The 12,630-nt window shown below is 43.9% G+C and overlaps 1 long non-coding RNA gene across 1 annotated transcript in view; it reads right to left on the reverse strand.

Annotated features, from left to right (window-relative positions):
* Positions 1 to 3,293: 3,293 nt before the first annotated feature.
* LOC109303285 overlaps positions 3,294 to 12,630 on the reverse strand; it is a 15,482-nt gene continuing 6,145 nt past the window's right edge. Inside the window, exons 2-4 of the long non-coding RNA XR_002099045.1 lie at positions 11,043 to 11,116; positions 9,434 to 9,524; positions 3,294 to 4,329 (exon numbers count right to left, since the gene is read on the reverse strand). This is a non-coding gene — a long non-coding RNA (uncharacterized LOC109303285). The remainder of the gene's footprint in view (positions 4,330 to 9,433; positions 9,525 to 11,042; positions 11,117 to 12,630) is intronic.

Consider the following 12,630-nt stretch of genomic DNA (forward strand, 5'->3'; position numbering starts at 1 on the left):
AGATTTCTTGGGGAGCCCAAGAGACCCACCAATCACCACAAATAGGCATGCGCAGTTTCCCCCCAGCACCTGGATCCCCCCACCTCAAATGAGTCTAGGACTCTGCTGGGTGGGGTCCATTTCTTGTGATGTGGGCCAGGCTGTTTCCATGACATGCACCCTCAGTCAACCACAGAGATTTTGGTAAAGTGTAACAGTATTTTTAATTAAACTTGATCAGTCTTTTTTAACTCAATGTTTTTGAGCAGGGAAAGCAGAAAACTGCAATTGTAGGCAGTGACATCTTCCTTTTCTTTGGTGTCCAGCCAGTCTGGGTCTTCCTCTCCCTGTAGGTGAATATGGGGGAAGCTCCCTGCCCTGACCCTGGCCTGTCACCTCCTGGTGACATTTTGGTCTCTCTGAAATGCCTGAGAGATGACATCAGTTCTGTTTGAACCCTTAGAAGGTTTGGACGCTTCTGTCTGGGGACAATTATGAATCAATTCCCAATCAGTGACATTCTTGGAATGGTTCCAGTCTTATGTCTGTCCTCACATGCAGGGTTCTTAGTGCTGCACTAAGCTCAGCTGCTCTGTTAATTGCCTCACCATATATCGTGAGAGAACGTGTTTGCCTTTTTCTGTCCCTGCATGGAAGTGCTCTTAGTTGAGACATACAGTATAAAAAAATACATCAAGCTTGCCATAAAACATGCTTGTGTTTGGAGCCTCTTTTGCCATTGATAAGAGGTATGATCCAGCTCAGAACCATGACCTGTTTCAGTAGTTGGCATTAATGCAACTCTCATCCTGACAACATCAAGCAAATGCAAGGCATGAGACCCAATAAACAGCATGTTGGAAGTGGATGCTTACCCTAAGGATGTAGCAGAGTACTTTGCTGTGAAGCTCGCATAGTCGTCTTGCAGATTTCATCACTACAGCACTGGCTTTCCAACAACAAAGCAATTTTCAAAAGCTGTGGAGTCCTCCTTAATTTGAGGCATGATTATTATTAATTGAAAACTGATCCCTCAGTTCTCATCAGCAGTTTCAGATCAGGACCACAAGCACAGAGTGATGAGACTGCATCAGTGTGCAGACCTGGGATGACCAGCAGTGACTCAAGAATTTTCCACAAGGAAAAGACTTTCATGAGCTGGCCCTTTAGTTTAAGGACACAACATTGGGGCCAGCAGGGCCATAGCCATAGGCTTTTGCTATGTAGAAGCTGGGCACCTGAAACTGTAACAGGTTGGCAGATAATAATGATAGTACTGTGATGATGGAGCTTACAGGACAATTTCTGCTGTAGTTTACCCATAGATGGTGAAGATTGCTAATGTCCCCAAAATAATATCTGCCTTTGAATAAATGGGGTTGTTGAACTATGTTGGAGCCATCCTTGTCACACATGTGCCCATTGACTGCCCCTTCTATGCAAGGTGCAGGTGACTCCATCATTCAGAAAGGATAATTCTTGTTTGTCTAGCCTTGGTTGACTGTGTGTTTTTTAAAAGATAATAGTTTTTAAATGGGAATTGTAAATGACAGATTTGTATCTATAAAATGATAGGTACTTTCTGTTGCAGAAGAAAGGAACTTGTAAAAGAGTAGGAGAGGATGGTCCTGGGGAAACTGTGGGAAGACATTAGAGGACTGTCAGTCCCTGAGTTAAGTAGTTTGCGTCCACAATGCAAAATGGGTGGGTTAAATCAGAACCTGGACTCTACAGGCATATTTGTGCTGCTACTTTTTGCTGCTGCTCATGCCCCTGTAGTGAGGGGCAAAACACCCCATTTCAGGGAAACTGCCATTTCCCTGCTCCTTCTGGCTCCTGGTATGCCGGAGGAGCAGTAGCCAGAGTGTCTTCTAGGAGGACTGAGCTTCTGTGCCTGCTGGCACACACTCCTGAAGCATGCACTGTGTTGCTTTTATTTCCATGCCTTTTTTGCTACTGGGATTTTCTGGTAGCAGATTTTGCCCCTGCATCCCAGACATGTGGTTTGTGATGCCACAAAGAGGTTTGCAGTGCCACAAACTACACGTGCCTGCACACATGGATTCAGCCTATGTGATCTCCCCAGCAGGCCAGCCAGCCTGAGTGCAAAGCACCTCCTTGGCTAGAAATGTTTATGCCCAGAGAGTAGAATGGTCATGGGAAAGAGTAAAGCTCAGATGTAAGCCTAGTGAAAACCAACCTGTCCTTTAGTAGACAACACATGCAGATAACCCACATAGGGTAGCACCACAAGTAAGAAAAGCAAAAAAAGAACATAGTTTCTTTTTTATCCATGTAGATGTGTCTTATGCACTTTGGAGCACTCACAGTGTATTCAAGCACATCCAACATCTGTAGCAGCTGCTGTGTCACTAAAGAGAAGCAGTAGTACTTCAGAGAGCAGAGCTGCAGAGAGCAGGGATGAGATGGCAGCTGTATCTGTTAGGCATGCTGTGCCGGCTGCCGCAGCTGCTGCTCTCTGTCTGTTTATTAGATCCTGAACTCCACCCCTGGAGAGCACCCTGTATCTCTGTGGTCCTCCTCCTTCCTCTTGAACCAAACTAAGAATAAAATATATATGCGCTTTTCTTTTGCTAAGGGAGATTTTTAAATTTTTACTATTTTTGGATATACAACTAAAAGCTGCTTCTTAGTTGCTTATGGCTTCTTGCCTTCAATTTTTTATTAGATTAGATTAGGTAGCACTTAATGTGATTTGCCAGCCATACCAGCCTTTTCCCTCTGCACAGTGGTTGAATCCTGTGTGTCACAAGACTGAGAACCTAAATGGAAGGAAACAATGCAGCCTACTGGATGTCTGATTGGGACACTAGAGTGGGTTAATAAAATTAGACTTGTCGATCTCACTTGATCTTCCCTACTTTTGCCTTATTGTCTGCATCAGAGACTATGCTAAAGGTTGACCACAATCTGCAGCTGTCCAAAAATAACAATAAATGTAATATACAGCAAATGAATTATCTTATTTTTTTATCCCAGAATTTCTAAATATCTGGGAGTGGGGCCAATTTTCATTTTCAGATTCATGGACAGGGTTGCAGTGGCCAATAAAACCAAGAACAGAAAAAGTTACTGCAAAACTAAAATGCCAAAGTAAATGAGGTGCAAAAAGAAGAAATAAAAGAAATAAAAGAGAAAAACCTGACCTGAAGAAAATATTTTACAAGGTAAACCAGCCAGCATTACTGGTGCCACAGGGAGTTGCCATAGTTCAAACTGTAACAGTATACTTTGGCTTACAAACATGTGGACTATTTATGGATCACAGGAGCATTAAAGCTGCACAAAATAAATCAATATTCGGGTAGCTTTATTAAGTATTCTGTTTTCACTAGAAAGGCATATTCTGATTCAGATTCATTCAGAGAAAGTCTCTCAGGCTTTACCAAAGGCACAAAATACAGCAATTATATTACCCAAGTGATAGAGCTGCCATCACTTCCCTTGGGAGCCTATTTCACAGTCTGATAGATTGTACTGCATGGAAAATCAGCCTAAGTAGTTATCTGGATATTCAGCCTAGATTTTCCTTTCACCACTTTCATGGAGGCATAAGATTCTCACAGCCACTGATGCAGCAGTACATGCTCTTGCCATCTCCTTTTGACTCATTAATTGTTTCTTTGCTGGTTTTGGTGTTTGTTTATTTTGGGAGGATCTTCAGGCAAAATCTACAAGGAGACTTAGATATTGCAGTACCTACCTGTCAGGTGTCCTGCCTGACATTTAGTGAGGCCCTTAGATCCAAGTTAGGCACACAGGCTCCCCATAAAGTGCATGGAGTCAGGAAGTGCTCAGCAGCAGGATTCACAGACTCAGAGATCACATAAGCAAGCTCAGATGAAAAACTAACAAGAGGACCAAGACCTCAGCCACTGCTAGCAGTTAGGCAGATAACTCTCCATGGGATTCTCAGTTGTAAATCCCATCCTGGATTTTGTTCCCAGAACCAGGTCAGTTCTTTCTCCTGAAAACCTAAGATGAGAGCAATCCCTTTACAACTCTTGGGACATTTCATCCTTAACCCATACCAAAGTCTGCTAGTCTCATGTTCAGTGATCAAGACAAAAAGATGTGAGAAGTTTTATATGATTTTTTTAATAGCCTTTGAAATATCCCTTTGGTATTTGAAGTGAACTCATTCCCCATCATTGGAGTCATACTTGTTCACATCTGCAGTTTTGTGATGACACCAGTCACCTTGTGTATTTTCTATGCTGAACAACTTTTTGCTTTACAGATCCTTGTGATCTGCTAGTAAACTTCACTTGATGCAGAGACTTTCATGAAGCTCAGGGATGTGTTAGTGCATTCTGCCTCTTAGCAAAGCTGAAATGTAACGGGAAATAGAAGTGAGAAGCCATGTATAATTCAACTTGTCTAACAAACAGAAATATGTGCAAACTGGATGGGACAATTTTACACAACTGTACTTGTATGCAAGTTGCATAATGCCCACTGCAAAGCAAGTGACCCACTGCCTATGACTTGATCATTATGCTGAAGTCAAAGGTAGTGGGGGGTAACCATATGCACTGCTTTAACAGGGTGTGAGAAATAAAGTCAATGAACACAGATGTTTCTCTCATTTCTTGTTGACAAATTATTCTTTTCCTTTTTAGAAAGCTATACATTGTTTTGTAGTTGGGCTTTTGTTTCAAGTGCAGTTCAGCCTTGGGCTTTGTTTGCTTGTTTGTTTCCTCTCCTGCTCCTTTATTTGTTTTCCCAGTTTCCTCTGTCTGCTCCTTGAGTGACTAAAACTGTCTGTGTTGTTTCCTTTGTCTCTGTTGCTTCCCTTGGTCCCTCTGCGTGATGTGGCATGTGTTAATGTTATGTAATGTAGTTAGGTGATTGTATTTATCTACATAGTTAGCATGCAAACCAGTACAATGGATTGTGTTTAGAGATAAAGGCATGTGAAGAATTCTTGCAAGGTTATTTCTCTAGGATTTTGAGAAAAATGTAATTTACTTCTATTGAAAATTACCTTGGTTTTGTTTTTATCTTACAGAAATACTTACAAAGCAACAAGTGTGTGGGGACACATGAGCACTTGTGTGCTTGTTTGAATGAGAGCGGGAAAAACTGTTTTACTCAGCACACCTGAAGTAATTTCTGATGGATCAGTCCTATTCTGAAAAAAATATAAGTAGTAGTCATATTTACTCCATGACTTCTCTTCTTTGAACCAGAGACCTATTTCCCTACCTTCACCATAACTTTTTATTTTTGTTATTTGTGGTGAGTGTTTTTTTTAAATTTTGTTATAAGTAGCTGTGTCTACATGTGCACTTAACTGTGGAGTAGACTAATTACCTGTGGAGTAAAGCATCACCATCTATGTGTGTGACAGTATTAGCCTACAATAAACTAATTAACACTAATACTGTCAGGACAATACTGTCTTATGGCAGGCTAATTAACTTCAGTTAAATGCTGTGTGTAGACGCTGACCACGGATATAAATTATGCACTATCAGTATATATAGGTGGTGGAAGGCTGGGGCTAATGGGGCTTAGCCCCCGCAAACGCGGGGCAGCAGTGGCAGTGGGTGGGGCTGTAGGGCAACCCTGGGTGCAGCACTGTCAAGGACAGCAGGTAAGTCTGTCATGGGGAAGTGGTGTGGGGGGGTAGATCAAGGCCCCCATAGTGAGGGAGGAGTGGGGCAGAGGAAAGGGCAGGGACTGGGGTGAATGGGTCCCGGGGCTGGGGTGGGACATTTGGAGCCTGGGCAACTTGTCCAGGGGTGCAAGGGGGGTCCCGCCACAGTGTGCACCCCGGGGGAGGCCTGGGGGACACATGCCTCCTGGATCTGTGCACAGGGCAGAAGCAGGCTGCCACTGTGAGATGGACGCTGTGCCCCTTGCTGCTGCCCCAGAGCAGCACAATGCCATGTGCCTGCTGAGCCCGGCATGTGTACAGCAGCAGAAGTCCCACTCCCGTACCCCTGAACAAGCTGCCCAGGCTCCAAGCATCCCACAACCTGCCCTGGCTCTGGGTCCCCATTCACCCCACCCTCTGACCCAGCCTCTGCCCCCTCCCTCCCTCACCACAGGGGCCTCGATCTGCCATACCACACCACTTCCCCTTGACAGACTTCCCTGCTGGGGGGGTGGTGTGCTCAGCCCCCCCAAGTAATATTTTCTCCCTCCACCTATGTCAGTCAGCCCAGCCAGCAGGGGGCCAGACTACTGCCTGCCACCTAGCTGCATGGCTCTGCACTTTCAGCACCCTCTTGCCCCAGCCAGCCCCTCTGCCACCCAACACCACCACCTAGAACCTGGGGTGATCCCCTGTGCTCCTGGCATAAACTGCTCTGCTCCAGCTCAAATTGCAGCTGTCCAGGTACATGTGTAAACACTGCACCTGACTGTAGTTTACTCTGTCTCAAACCACTCTGAATTTTATTGCTTTAAATTAACTGCACATGTAGATGCATCATCGGCATCGGGTTCATCAGCGGCAGGTCCTCTCAGACCAACCTGGTGGCCTTTTACAACCAGGTCACTAAATCATTGGATGCAGGGGTGGCAGTGGATATAGTTTTCCTAGACTTCAGGAAGGCTTTTGATACTGTCTCTCACCCCATTCTCATTAGGAAGCTGGGGGACTGTGGCGTAGACACCCATACAGTCCAATGGGTCGCCAACTGGTTAGAGAGTCGCACCCAGAGGGTGGTAGTGGATGGGTCCTTCTCGACCTGGAAGGACGTGGGAAGTGGGGTCCCACAGGGCTCGGTCCTTGGGCCCGCCCTGTTCAACATCTTCATCAGTGATTTGGATGAGGGGGTGCAAAGCACCCTGTTCAAGTTTGCTGATGACACTAAGATGTGGGGGGATGTGGGCACAATTGAGGGGAGCAACAGGCTACAGTTGGACCTAGATAGGTTACAAGGATGGGCGGAGGAGAATAGGATGGGGTTTAACACAGACAAGTGTAAGGTGATGCACCTGGGGAGGAACAATCGGCACCATACATACAGGCTGGGGAACTCCCCTCTTGTCAGCACGGAGGTGGAAAAGGATCTGGGAGTCATTATTGACTCCAAGATGAACATGAGTCGGCAATGTGGGGAGGCGGCTAGGAAGGCCAACTGCACCTTGTCGTGCATCCACAGATGCATCTCGAGCAGGTCCAAGGAGGTGATCCTCCCCCTCTATGCGGCACTGGTCAGGCCGCAGCTGGAGTACTGCGTCCAGTTCTGGGCGCCGCACTTTAAGAGGGATGTGGACAGCATCGAGAGGGTCCAGAGGAGGGCCACTCGTATGATCAAGGGACAGCAGGGTAGGTCCTATGAGGAAAGGTTGCGGGACCTGAACCTGTTCAGCCTTCAAAAGAGAAGGCTGAGGGGGGATCTTGTGGCCTGTTATAAACTGGTTAGGGGGGATCAGCAGGCGCTGGGGGAGTCCCTGTTCCCCTGAGCGCAGCAAGGAGTGACCAGGAACAACGGTCACAAGCTGGCGGAGGGAAGGTTTAAGTTGGACATCAGGAGGCGCTACTTCACGGTCAGGGCGGCTAGGGTCTGGAACCAGCTTCCAAGTGAGGTGGTGCAGGCTCCCACCCTGGGGGTTTTTAAGAGGAGGTTGGATGACCACCTTACTGGGGTCGTTTGACCCCAGTACTCTCTCCTGCCATGGCAGGGGGTCGGACTAGATGATCTGTTCAGGTCCCTTCCGACCCTAGAAACCATGAAACTATCTAGTGATGTGAAAAATAATCTTAAATCCTGGATCATTTCATAGCTTCAGTTCTGTTCAAATTCTATCCACTGATTTGTGCTTTGTAGCTTCATTATTTATCATGAGTTTAGTGCCTCAGCAGCCTCTCAGCTTCACTTTTAATCCACAGGTTGCTATTGGGTGCATCTGCACATCTCTCTACAGTGATGCAGGAATACGTTACGTTGCTGTATGGTGTGCTGCAGCGGCATTAGCAGTCATGTGGGTCTACACAATTGGCAGCTATGTCACCGTAGAGGCATGCTCCCCCATTTTACTCTGCCACTACAGTGACGTAGCAGCCCACTCTAACCATACTCTTTGTACACAGCTCAATACGGGCAGTTGCTGCACTGTGTTTTAGTATTTCCAAAAAAAAAGTACTGAAGCATGGCACCATAGCAACATCACCCTATGATGGCATGTAGACATGCCCATTGTCATTCAAAAGGTGGCAGATATCATTCTCTATTAGCATATCTTGCATGTCAGCAATGGGGTCTCGTTTAACCAAAAGAGGCAGGATTTCATTTAGTTGTTGTTAGTGAGCTTTTTGTTTCCTACTCATTGAGTAAGAACTTGTAGTAATGCCTATTTAAGTCAATGAGTATAGTCCCATTGATTTTAGTGGAAGTAGATTGAATCTTTAGATTCACTAATTTATCAAGATACTTATTAATTTTACACATATGAGTAGTCCATTCACTTACAGTTAAGCATATAGTTAAGTGCTCTGCTGTAATAGAGCATATGATCCAAGGCTTTTCTTGGTAGCAAGGCAAATAGCATACAATGCAGTAAACCAATAGGAACAAAAATATCTAGAGTAAAGCAATAAGAACACTGTAAATTTTCCCATAACAACTATCAATTTTCTCTTCTGCCTTTTTTAAAATAAGCCATTTAAGACTTTACTCTTCTATAGAAAGAATTACCCAGTCTTTCAAATCACATCTGATATTGTATATATTGAATTCAATGAGAAAACTACTATTTGTGCCAACAAGTGCAGCATCAGGCCTTTAAGTATTATTTAATTAAATCTCAAAATAACCTGGATAATGCAGGTAAGCATTATTCAACCCCTGACACAGAGTGGAAACCAACAATTAATCAATTAATAGCCAACTTTTCAAAATTTACCTTATCTTTTGAACCTTTATACCACAAATGAAATGTTTTGTTTGATCTAAAATTGAAGTTTTCTTTAGAATTTGACCATTTAAAAAGTTTTCTTTTAAGCAAATATGATGGAAGTTTTAAAATCAAAAGCTGATCCAAATAAAAACACTGAAACTTTTCATTTTGAAAATGATCAAATGATCAAATGATAAAATGGTCAAATGTTTTGACTTCTTTTGAAAATGTTTTTGGGTTTTTTTCTTGCAAGAAAAATCCAGAAAAACCAATCTAGCTTTGTGAAATGTTATGGTGTTGCCAAATCTGAATTTTTTTGACAAAAATATTTGTGCTGCAACATATTACCAGATTCCACTTCTATGTTTTACTGTAACACTGAATTTAGAATATTCTTTGCATTGTCCAATAGAATGATGTCAGGTAGCAAAATGTTTTCTAACAGGTAGGACACTGGACTGTGACTCAAGGCTTGGTCTTTGAGTCACAGAAATCCTGTGTGTCCTTGGGGCAATTATTTATTTGCCCTGTGCCTCAACACCATTTTTAAATGTGATTAGTAGTAATACTTTCTTACTTCAGAGGGATGTTGTCAGAATGATGAGTATGAGACACCCAGGCACTACAGTCTAGCAATTGGGTTATGTAAATAGCTTGATAGATGTAACCTGTCAAGAGAGTTGGAGTAGGAAATGATGTAGATGGCAAAAATGGAAGGGAAAATAAATAAGCTAGGTGGTTGCATAGGGGATTGCCTTGTGTAATATTTCTGAGGATACACACACACACACACACACACACACACACACACACACACACACTTTAGATATAATTTATACAACTCACTATAGCCATACACATCTTCATGCTAAACAGTGGGAAAGAACTTGGGGCCTTGTGCTTCAAAACCCAATTTACTTATCAGTACATGAAAATCTCTAGTTTATCTATTGTTATTAGGCAAATATCCTTTTTTGGGACAAAGAGCATGGAAAAGAACCCTTTTAGCAATGTCTTTACTGTATGTCATGACAGTATTTATTTAAATACAGGAGGATAACATTGCATCTGTCTCTCTCTCTCTCTCTCTTTAGCATTGTGTCCTGCACAGAGCAGTGACATATAGGCATAGTGTTTTGAATGCCATCTTTTTTATCCTGTATTTGTACAGTGTGTGACCCAGCACACTGGGATCCTGATTTATGACCAGCTCTCATAATGTTTCTATTAGTATTACTACTACTACTGTTACTACTTCTACTAATAATAAGTCGACTCTTCCAAGATGCAGGACAGGTAAAATTCCATCCAATAGCAATAGCTGCTTTTCTATGCATAGAAATATTAGGATTTTAAAGTCACTTCCCTACAGAACTTTATACCATTGGCTATTCAAATTTGAAATTGTTAAGTGCAGAAAAGCTATTGTAGAACATTTTATGGCTTCTTCTGATACTATTAAACTCATGGCAACTAGGGCACATGGCTTAATAGCCAAGGGGATACGAAAACTTGTTCAAAATATATTAAAAAATGTCTCTAAAACTTCCATAAAATACATTTCTGGATCATGGAATGCATGATGGCCTGCTTGGGTTTTGAGGAGCTTTGTCAATACGCACTTGCAATGACTTGCCCATTTCTATTATGCTTTCACACTTGTGAATCATGTATCCATCACAAATCAAACTTCTACACCGTGCTGCAAGACCATAGGTTCTCATTTTTTTCTTTGGGTGTATTTCTGTAGGTCCACATACACAGAAAGAGAGAGAACTGAATATAGAGAACACCAGACAATGTTATATATGCTATAGTACATGTGATAAGTATTTTTCTATCTGGTCTCTACATCCACATTATGGTAGTGCTTACGAATACCAATCAAGGACCCTATTCTTCTATATACTGCACAGAAAGACAGGAAAGAAGACAGTCACCAGATATTTCCAGCTACCTTACCGACTAGGAGAGGATTAACTATCTATTGGCCAAATATTTTCATTATATTTAAATTTGTGTAAGGATTTAGAATAGGAGCTATGCTTAACATTTAATTATAGGTTGAAATATATAGTTAGAGAAGGGAGCCTATAGGTGTATTTCAAAATGTAAATAAATACGTAAAATACATTAATACAATAAAAACTTAATTTCAGATGCATTTGTTCTGCCTGTTAGCATACCAGATGATTACTTCACTTTCTCACAATTATATGCCTTTTTATTTATACTTTGAGAATATCTGTGAAGAAAAGATCTGTTGAGAGAGCACCATGTTATTATTAACTTGCATTAATTAGTATAATTAATTAGTGTCATTAATACCTTGCATTTATATATGCTTTGCACTTTTAATCCCCAAATAATCATGCAGCCTTAACCAATGACATACAAACATACCCTTCCCAACCAATGGGGTGCAGGTCACTTCTTAAACAAAGCAGCTACTTCTGCATAACAACCCAGACAAAAAAACCCCTATGAAAATAACCAACTCTTGCCACTGCTTCAACTCTACTAAGGCCAATTAACAACTCTTATTCCCTCCAGTGAATGCTGGATTGGGCCTGTAGAACACAGTAACACTGAACAGCCATTCAAGAGAGAAAATGAAGAATTCCAGTTGCATCTATACAGGTATATTTTTAAATGAAGCATAATTATCCTTATGATATTTTCTATTAAAATGATAAAATCTTCTTGGGAAAATCAGTAATTTCACCCACAGTTATAATTGGTTTGCTAGGAGAATCATTGTCAATGAGGAACTTAGAAGAATGTCACCTGCTAAATCAGATAGGTGAGCCATATTAGAGGTTTCCCATGTACATACTGAGCCATGTAAATACTCCAGGTTTACTGAACTTATATGATCTTAGGCTCCAGAGAGGTGAGAGATGTGTGGGTGAAAGCCCGCTGTGCCCCCGCTCCCCCGGAGCCCCCCCAGAGACCCCCCAGCAGCTGCAGAGCCCCCTGCTGACCCCCAGCACAGCTGGAGATAAGCGGGGCCCGTGGGGGGAGGGGGTTAACCCCTTAGTGTATGGAGGAGGTGGCTGAGTGGAGTCGGGCCAGGTCTTGTCCTGCTCAGGCCCCTACTTCGCCCAGCTCCGCAGGGAGGCATGTGAACAGGCTGCACAAACAGGCGTGCTTGTCTGCCAGCGTGTAAGTTAGTGTGGAGTTCGTGTGGGAGGGTGCGCCGGAGGGCCCAAGACCCTGCCTGCGAACCCCCCAGGGTAGACAGTCCCAGCCGTAGCCAGCCTTCCAGAGGCATGACACGGATGGGCACGCGCCACACCCCAAGGGTCCCCTTGGGCTCTGCGGCCCCCCACTCTGGCACCTCAGAGACAGCCACCCAGATGGAGCCCATGGTTTCGGGTTCCACTCAAACAGAGCCTCTGGCTCTTGGCTGCGGGGGCTGCCTGTTGCTTTTTCAAGCTCTGGGGCCCAGGAGCATGGCCACCTCCCCTTGTGGGGTTTGCTCCCTTTTGGGGTCTCTGGTGCGCCAGCTGGAGGAGCTCCAGGCCACAGTCCAGAGACTGTGTGCCATCAGGGACTGTGAGCAGGACATAGACTCCTACTGCCAGGCCCTTCTCCCCTGGGAGCCGGAGGGTAAACCACAGTCTCCTTACAGGACAAGGGAGGACTCTGGGACCTCCCACTCTGTCCAGTCAGGGGCATGGACCAAGGTGGTCAAGGGCCCTAAGGTCCACCGCACCAAGGCCCCTGCCCTGTCGGAGCTTAGCAACCTCTTGCTGCTCCAGCAGAGCCTGC

This window comes from Gavialis gangeticus, unplaced genomic scaffold (assembly GCF_001723915.1).
Source record: "Gavialis gangeticus isolate Ggan-Ray unplaced genomic scaffold, GavGan_comp1, whole genome shotgun sequence".
Taxonomy (NCBI): domain Eukaryota; kingdom Metazoa; phylum Chordata; order Crocodylia; family Gavialidae; genus Gavialis; species Gavialis gangeticus.